The 7,996-nt window shown below is 33.9% G+C and overlaps 1 long non-coding RNA gene across 1 annotated transcript; it reads left to right on the top strand.

The window, feature by feature from the left end:
- The first annotated feature begins 6,282 nt into the window (after positions 1 to 6,282).
- LOC113337728 lies at positions 6,283 to 7,666 on the top strand. Its single transcript, XR_003354402.1, has 2 exons — positions 6,283 to 6,861; positions 7,056 to 7,666. It is a non-coding gene; the product is annotated as an uncharacterized LOC113337728 (long non-coding RNA).
- Positions 7,667 to 7,996: the final 330 nt, after the last annotated feature.

Genomic DNA, 7,996 nt, shown 5'->3' with positions numbered 1-7,996 from the left:
GAATGTGAAGGGGAAAGGTTACCCCTTATCCAGTGGTCGCCCCTTATCCGCTTTTGGAGTCCGTATAACACTTGTCCCTTGGGTGCCTTTAGTAATATTTATGGGATGTTTTCAACACTTTTTTCGGGGTTCCTCCGGGGTATTTCTGGGGTGTCACTGGTACGTCTTCTACGGAGGTTCAAATGCCACGTTTTGAGCTAATTTCGCCGCAAAAGCTTATTTCTCCAAAAAAACCTACAAAGAGATAAAATACCAAAATAATACAAGTATGGGTACTAAAAATATACAAAATAGAGATAAAAATAGACACATAAATGCGTCTATCACTTACCAGCACATATTTCGAGAAATATGTAAGCGAGTTAGACTCATCTTGAAACAATAAATTGTTCCACATATTCAAAAATTATCAAACACAATATGTGCGCCCCAATTCTTTTTCCATCCTCACCGCATTTACTAGGGCTTCTTGGTGAGGCTGCACTTTCAACACAATTAGGTTGTGTTGAGGTGAACAAAATCTTGCTCACCACAGGTATTCGGAAAAAAATCATGCACGGACTCTAGGAATTTAACAACTTCCTCGAAACCTTCAATAGATGTTCCATACCTTTTTAAAATGTTATCCCTTGTCGAACTCTTGTCTGGTAGATCCTTCTTAATAGTACTCGTTGCTTGATTGGTTTTCTTTGGTACCCATTTCTGAGTAGCTTTTGGAGCAACGTATTTCTTTTTCTCCCCAATATAATTATGAAACTTCTTGGGGGGAATACTTGAAAAACTGGAATTATGAGACACAGTTTTTCTCCAGTTTGGAACATCAGATCTTGTCATCTTAACAGAATCAAATCTGGTTTTATCTCGTTTAAGAAATCTGCAATTCCTTTGGAAGTGACCTGGTTTTCCACAATAAAAACAATGTTTAGTAGAAAGGAAAAAGTTATGTTTAGTGTTACCTGAATGTGTATGTGCTTGCTTTGGAACTTGACATGATTTCCTATTTTCGTTATCAGCAGTTGATAGAGATGCTTTATTTTTGTCAACCGTGGAAGGTTTTGGTTGAGAAGAATATTTAGTTTTGACATATTTTACCTCTTTGCAAATACTAGGAGTGTCTATTCCTTCATAGGCAGTCCTCATGTATCATGATAAATTCTACATGCTCCCAGTATCGAGGTTAATTTATCTTAGCTGCTATTTCTAGACAAAATCTCTTTTAAGCTCGAGTTTTCTTCTTCCAAACTTTTGACCTTTTCAAGCGCAATAACTAGATCATTCTTGGATGATTCACATTGAAATTTGAGATCTTCTCGTTCCGAATCAAATAACAAGTTCATCTCAATGCTCTCCAAGTTATCTAGCTTTGCTTGAAGAATAATTTCCCGATCACGAGCTTCGGCAATTTATTCTTTAAGCTTTCGTATTTCGTTGAGATAATCTCTTACACCACTAGAATCAAGTTGGTTTTGCAAGTATTTATTCCGACTACGAAGTCTGTCATATTTAACTTTCTCACTGAAAATGGTATTTTCAGCTTTCGAGAGTTTTTGATGACATTCCATAAGAAGATTATTAGCAACTGGATCCACATGGAACACTTCTTCATCAGAATCAGAATCAGTATCCGAAAGAATTTTTTCAGAAGCTAATGCAACCTCGCCTGCGTACTCTTGGGTATTATAATATTCAGGTCCATCATCAAGAGTAGGCAAAGCTGCTGTATATGCCGATTTTCTACGGCTCCAGCTAGGACATACTGAAGACAAGTTCCCGAAACCACGATATAACATTGTACATCATCATTAGAAGATGTTGTAATTTTAGAAAAACTATTTTTCCTGTCTCTCAAGAATTTTCTAAATTATCGTGAAGTAACATCCTTAGAATCTGGCGAACCAGAATTATTCTTAGAGGATTCAGAATTGTTTACAGCTTTAAGAGAAATCACCTTTTTTCGAGATGCGTGTTCATTATCAAAGATCTTTAACTTTTCATCAAGATTATTTTCGAAGAGTGTAGAAAGATTGTTTGCTTCTTCAATGGCATGTTTCTTAGACTCGTATCTTGATGGTAGAGACCTGAGAATTTTGCACTCAATATCTTTCTCAGGAATAGTTCTTCCTAATGAATATGAGGTGTTAACTATTTGAAAAAGTCTTTGGTCAAACAAATCAAAGGTTTCTTAGACTCGTATCTTGATGGTGATGAAGATCGATAGGTTGCTGAAATGAATTAGTTGCTGGACCTGAACTGTTTTTGAGGTAATTTATCTTAATTGAAGTATTCTGAGTTGAATTGTTTTGATTTCAAAGTTTGTATGATTGTGAATTGAACTGAGATTGATAAAGGTATGGATTTGGAGTGAACTGGTGTTGCTTTGAGTTAAGGGAAAGAACAATAATTGATGTTGGAGTTGTAATTAGTGTAATTGGTAAAAACTGGTCTATTGTAGCAGGTGTTAGTACTGAACTGAAGATAATTGAATTGGTGATTTAGGGACTAAGATTGAGGCAGGTGGTATGTGATATAGTTGAGTGTTACTCAGCTAATAATGGTGATACGAATTATGTGTTGCAGTGGGAAATGTTGTTTCTAGTGAGGACATGAATGAAACTGAGATATGCTTTAGAGGAATGCTTTGAAGTTTCAATGGATATCAGTGGCTGTTAGAGACATACTGTTGGTGGCTGGTATTGTTTATGTTGGCTCTAAAGGGTGCATAACAGCTAGTGGTATTGTAATGAAGCCACAGGGTTAGTGATGAAAAAGTTGTTTGAGATGTTGTATTGAATGGGTTAAAGTGATAATGATGCTGCTGTTGGAGAGTCAGGTTGAGTGTTGAAGGTGTAACTGAGATGATAGTTGTGGGACTATAGTTAGTGTTTGCTGTGAAAGCCTAAAACTGCAACTACATGTAATCTTAGCTTGTAAATTAATTATGAAGTTCACCTGGATTGATTATATCTCAGTGATGAAGTTAATGTGAATAAATATTGTAGAATAATATGATAAAGAAAAAGAATATGTTGTAGGAATTGAAGCTGTAATAGTTTAGGCCTTGTGTTGATTTGTTAGTCAGATGTCAGACTATTCTGTTTAGCTGACTGAGACAGATGTAACCTGACTTACCTGAATCAGTCTTGTTGATGGAGTTGACCCATTGAATCACCCGATTTGACTCAGTTAGTTGACTGAGTTAATCAGTTGACCGATTTAGACCTTGACCGATTGACTTGACATTGACCCTTTAACTAACGTTGACGGTTAGTGACTGTTAATTGACTTCCTATGACCAGACGTTGACCGTTGGTTGTCCCTAGTGGACCAGTCCTTGTGTAATGGGCTTGTTTAGTGAACTTGGGCTTAGGTTTTTTGGACCCCTTATGGTCCGAATTGACCTTTGGTTTCTTCTACAAGATTGTAGATATTCATAAGACATATCTGATGGAATATATAATCAACATAATTGAATTAGTAAACCTTTATATATGCTAAAGAAAGATAATGAAAAGGTGTATAACCATAGTGGGCATAGAACCATTATATACTTCACTTAGCTTATAACCAGAGAATTATATGAGATTATTTTATGAGCCTTGTGTGAGACTTTTTGCTAGATTCTTAGTCTTCTTTTGTGATTAACAGTTGGTCTATATTAACAACGATCGATTAAAAGGATGAACCAGTGGATCATGGATCTCGAGGTAGGCGTGGCTTGTCAGCAAAAGAGGTGGGAACACTTTTAACTCTTTTGAAACCATTGTTTCTTTTAAAAAAGTTTATGTTTTACAAACTCATGCATTGTCTATTTGTGCATTTCATACATTGTTTAGGTTTTATTATGATTGTTCTGTTGATTCTTTGAATCTTTCCATGAATTGGAAAGGTCTTGTAATGTTTGTTACTATGAATTGTTATTGGAAATGAGAATTTCCACGTGTGGTATATATGATACGCTCCTTCATTTATATCTACATGAATTCAGCTTTTATGCTTATTAGGTGTGGAACAACCCGGCATCAATATAGATATGTAGGTGTGAAAATCCCGGCATCACTAGTATATATTTTTTGAAGAAAGAGTTTGTCCATATACATTGTTTGTGCTTTTCCAGTGACTTAGTCACTTTGATGTTTGGGAAAACATGAATTGTTTTCCAAATCTTACTCATGATTTCTTTAAAGTTAAATGTTATTCCTGTTGGGCACCCATTTTACGGATGATGTGCTCACCCATTCCCACTTTCAGTTTGAGATTCGGATCAGAGTTGCGCAACGGAAGCTTCAAGGAGTTGACTCCGTTAATTAGTTAACTTCTGTTATGTCTATATGTTGTATATAATATTTGTAAACCAAATGAGTATTGCATATGTATCATTTGAGAGAAGTTCTTGTATATATATATTTCTGAGCGAGGCTAGTTTTGGGTTAAGTTTTATAGCAGATTTCTTAATTGAATGCTTAAGTATTTGTTGTAGATTTGTGGTCCCTTTTTATTTAGTTAATCTCTTGGATTACTCAGATGCTAGCTTCGGGACGCTACAGTTTTGGTATCAGAGCTCACTATTAGATCTTATATGGGAAATGATAGAAATTAGCCGGTGCTAGTTAGTGAAATAGGTTAGTTTGAACTGGGTAAGGTTGTGAGATAAATCTTAATCACTAAAAACTATCTATGGTTAAAAGAATTATTTGATTGATTGATTTGTTTGTTTGTTTGTTTGTTTGTAATGAAGTAAAAATTGTACAGTACACCAATAGATTTAGCTGATATGGATTTGAGAATAATTGATCTAAATAGTATGAACAGGTACACAATTCAATACTAAAAATAGTGAGATTAGTATTATTGATAAATCTTGAAAGTCACATATATACTTTTTAAGCACCTTGACTTATATGTAGGGTCAATAATTTATTATCACATAAATGTTAATGATACCTTTGGGACTCAATAATAATTGGAAGACTAGTTAGAATAAGAGTTCGACCATCGATGTTAATAATAAAAATATTATTATAATAATTATAGGATAATAACAACAAAATGTAATTTTTATTAATAGTACAACTTAAGAATTATTTAGCAATAATATAAAATTTAATTATGATTAACTTTTATCGGCGTAAGAAAATAAATGTTATAATGATAATAAAATATTAATACCAAATGATTATGACAAATTGTTAGTGGTTATTTACTTATATCCGATCACATAATGAAATAAACAAATAGATACATTGAAGATAATATGTAATAATTTAGATAACTAAATTGTTTAAAATGTTGTGAACTATTTATATTTTTTACAAAATAAATTTTAAAACTTACACCAATTGCGATAAAATTTTAGAGACTAATTAATTTTAATAATTGTATTTTTAAATTTTATGAAATAAATTATTAATTAATTGTGTTTTTATAAAATAATTAATTTTTTACAAAATAAATTTTACACCAATTGTGTTTTTTGAATACTATTAATTTTAGTAAATTAATAATTAGTTAATCCAGCACTGGGGAATAGTGAAGGTTGTGTTTTCTCTGTTCGTAGGAAGGCATTGTTGGGCTTGGCCAACCTTGAAAGGGAAAATGCATTCAGAGATGACCGATCATAGAAGCTTAGTATAATTCTTTAGGAAACCGATAATTATAAACTCACATAGAAATATTTGTAGGAATCTCCCTTGTAATTAGAGACAAGTATTTTGTAAGATAGAAATTAGCGTAAGAAACTTAGACCTCCATATTTGTTATAACTTGAAATCAACATAGTTGAACCTAGACCTACAAATTTTAGTTGTAGAAAGCCATATAGGTTTGTGCTTTGTTTTATATTGTTTGCGCTTAGATGAGAAATAATATTATTCTATAAGGTGGGGAGTTTTCAAGACTAGAAGGATGGTTTGATTTTCGAGGACGAAAATTTACAAGGTGGAGAGAATGTAAAGACCCTCAAGCTCGTCAACGCTATTAGACTAGTCAAGGGACGTATTAGCCAGTAATAACTCGATTAGATTAACGCGAACGATAATTAATAGGAATTAATTTAACAACGATGTAGATACAAATTTAGTACCGTTGGTTAGATCTCAAAATGTTACGCGAAATGGACTACTCGAACGTGTCATTCGGACACATGACGAAGAAGATATCATCAGATTATTATGAAAGGCAGAATTGTCATTTTAATCTTAACCGCCTGACTTCCCCCTTATCATTTGGTCGGGTTCCTTTAACAATCTCGCTGGCCTTATCCCAAATTGGATCGAGAAGAAATTCATTTCTTCATTTATTTTCTTCTTCTCTCTTCTCTCTTCTCGTTTATTATTTCTTCTTTTGCTCCTCCCCTGTCTTTCATCTGGCGATTTTGGAGATCAAGTAAGAGGAGGAAAATCAAGGGTGGGTTACTGGTGTTGAAGATTGAGTAAGTGTTTTCGATTCTGAATTAGAGAAGAGAATATTTGGGGTGTTGTATTTCTGTAAATAAGTTGGGGTTTTCTGGATTTGAAATTAGGTTTGTATAGAGATGCTGATGATGAGATCGAGTTGATAATGGATGAAAAATAAGTGGGTTGTTGTCTAATTGCTGTTTTAAGATGTTTCAAAGGAGAATCGACGAATTAAGGTTTTGTTTTAATTAGGGTTTCGCTGAGTTCAATTCTGAGATGAATTCAAAGATGATGATTGAGAAAAATAGTAGATGGGTTTTGTTGATGTGAAGAATTACATTTTTGTTGGTGTTTGAATTAGAGAAGTTCAGATTTGGGAATTGAATTAAGGTTTGGTCAAGAACAGATGGTGATGAAGATCGATAGGTTGCTGAAGTGAATCAATTGCTTGAGCTGAACTTTTTTTGAGGTAATTTATCTTAATTGAAGTAGTTTGAGTTGAATTGTTTTGATTTCAAAGTTTGTATGATTGTGAATTGAACTGAGATTTATGAAGGTATGGATTTGGAGTGAACTGTTGTTGCTTTAAGTTAAGGGAAAGAACAATAATTGATGTTGGAGTTGTAACTAGTGTAATTTGTAAACACTGGTCTATTGTTGCAGGTGTTAGTACTGAACTGAAGATAATTGAATTGGCGATTTAGGGATTGATATTGAGGCAGGTGGTATGTGATATAGTTGAGTGTTACTCAGCTAATAGTGGTGATAAGTATTATGTGGTGCAGTGGGAAATGTTGTTGCTAGTGAGGACATGAATGAAACTGAGATATGCTTTAGAGGAATGCTTTGAAGTTGCAATGGATATCAGTGGCTGTTAGAGACGTACTGTTGGTAGTTGGTGTTGTTTGTGTTGGCTATAAAGGGTGCATAACAGGTAGTGGTGCTGTAATGAAGCCGCAGGGTTAGTGATGTTGTTTGGGATGTTGTATGGAATGGGTTAAATTGATAATGATGCTGCTGTTGGAGAGTTATGTTGAGTGTTGGAGGTGTGACTGAAATGATAGTTGTGGGACTATAGTTAGTGTTTGTTGTGAAAGCCTAAAACTGCAACTGCAGGTAATCTTAGCTTGTAAATTTATAATGAAGTTCACTTGGATTGATTATATCTCAGTGATGAAGTTAATGTGAATAAACATTGTAGAATTGTATGATAAAGAACAAGGATATGCTGTAGGAATTGAAGCTGTAATAGTTTAGGCCTTGTTGATTTGTTAGTCAGATGGCAGACTATTCTGTTTAGCTGACTCAGTTAATCTGATTGAGTCAGATGTAACCAAGGTAGTCAATTTCGGATTTCGGATTGTCTCGATCGACACCGAGATACTGGTACAACTTTGTCTCGGGAAAATTCCGTTTTAAAATCTCGGTAAAATCTCGGTTTCATATTTTATATCCTCGTATCGATAATCACTTAAAAGAAACATAGTATTAGTAAATCTGGTCGTTCACCTTCCTCATCATCAACACCAAATAATAATTTTAGCTCAAGAAATTCAAACACAGCAACAAGCAATAATACTAGTGAGTGAATTAATCTTTTTAAT

The sequence above is a fragment of the Papaver somniferum genome, unplaced genomic scaffold (genome assembly GCF_003573695.1).
Source record: "Papaver somniferum cultivar HN1 unplaced genomic scaffold, ASM357369v1 unplaced-scaffold_176, whole genome shotgun sequence".
NCBI classification, from domain to species: Eukaryota; Viridiplantae; Streptophyta; class Magnoliopsida; order Ranunculales; family Papaveraceae; genus Papaver; species Papaver somniferum.
Note: the sequence above shows the minus strand (reverse complement) of the source record. Positions and strands in the feature narration are given on the sequence as shown.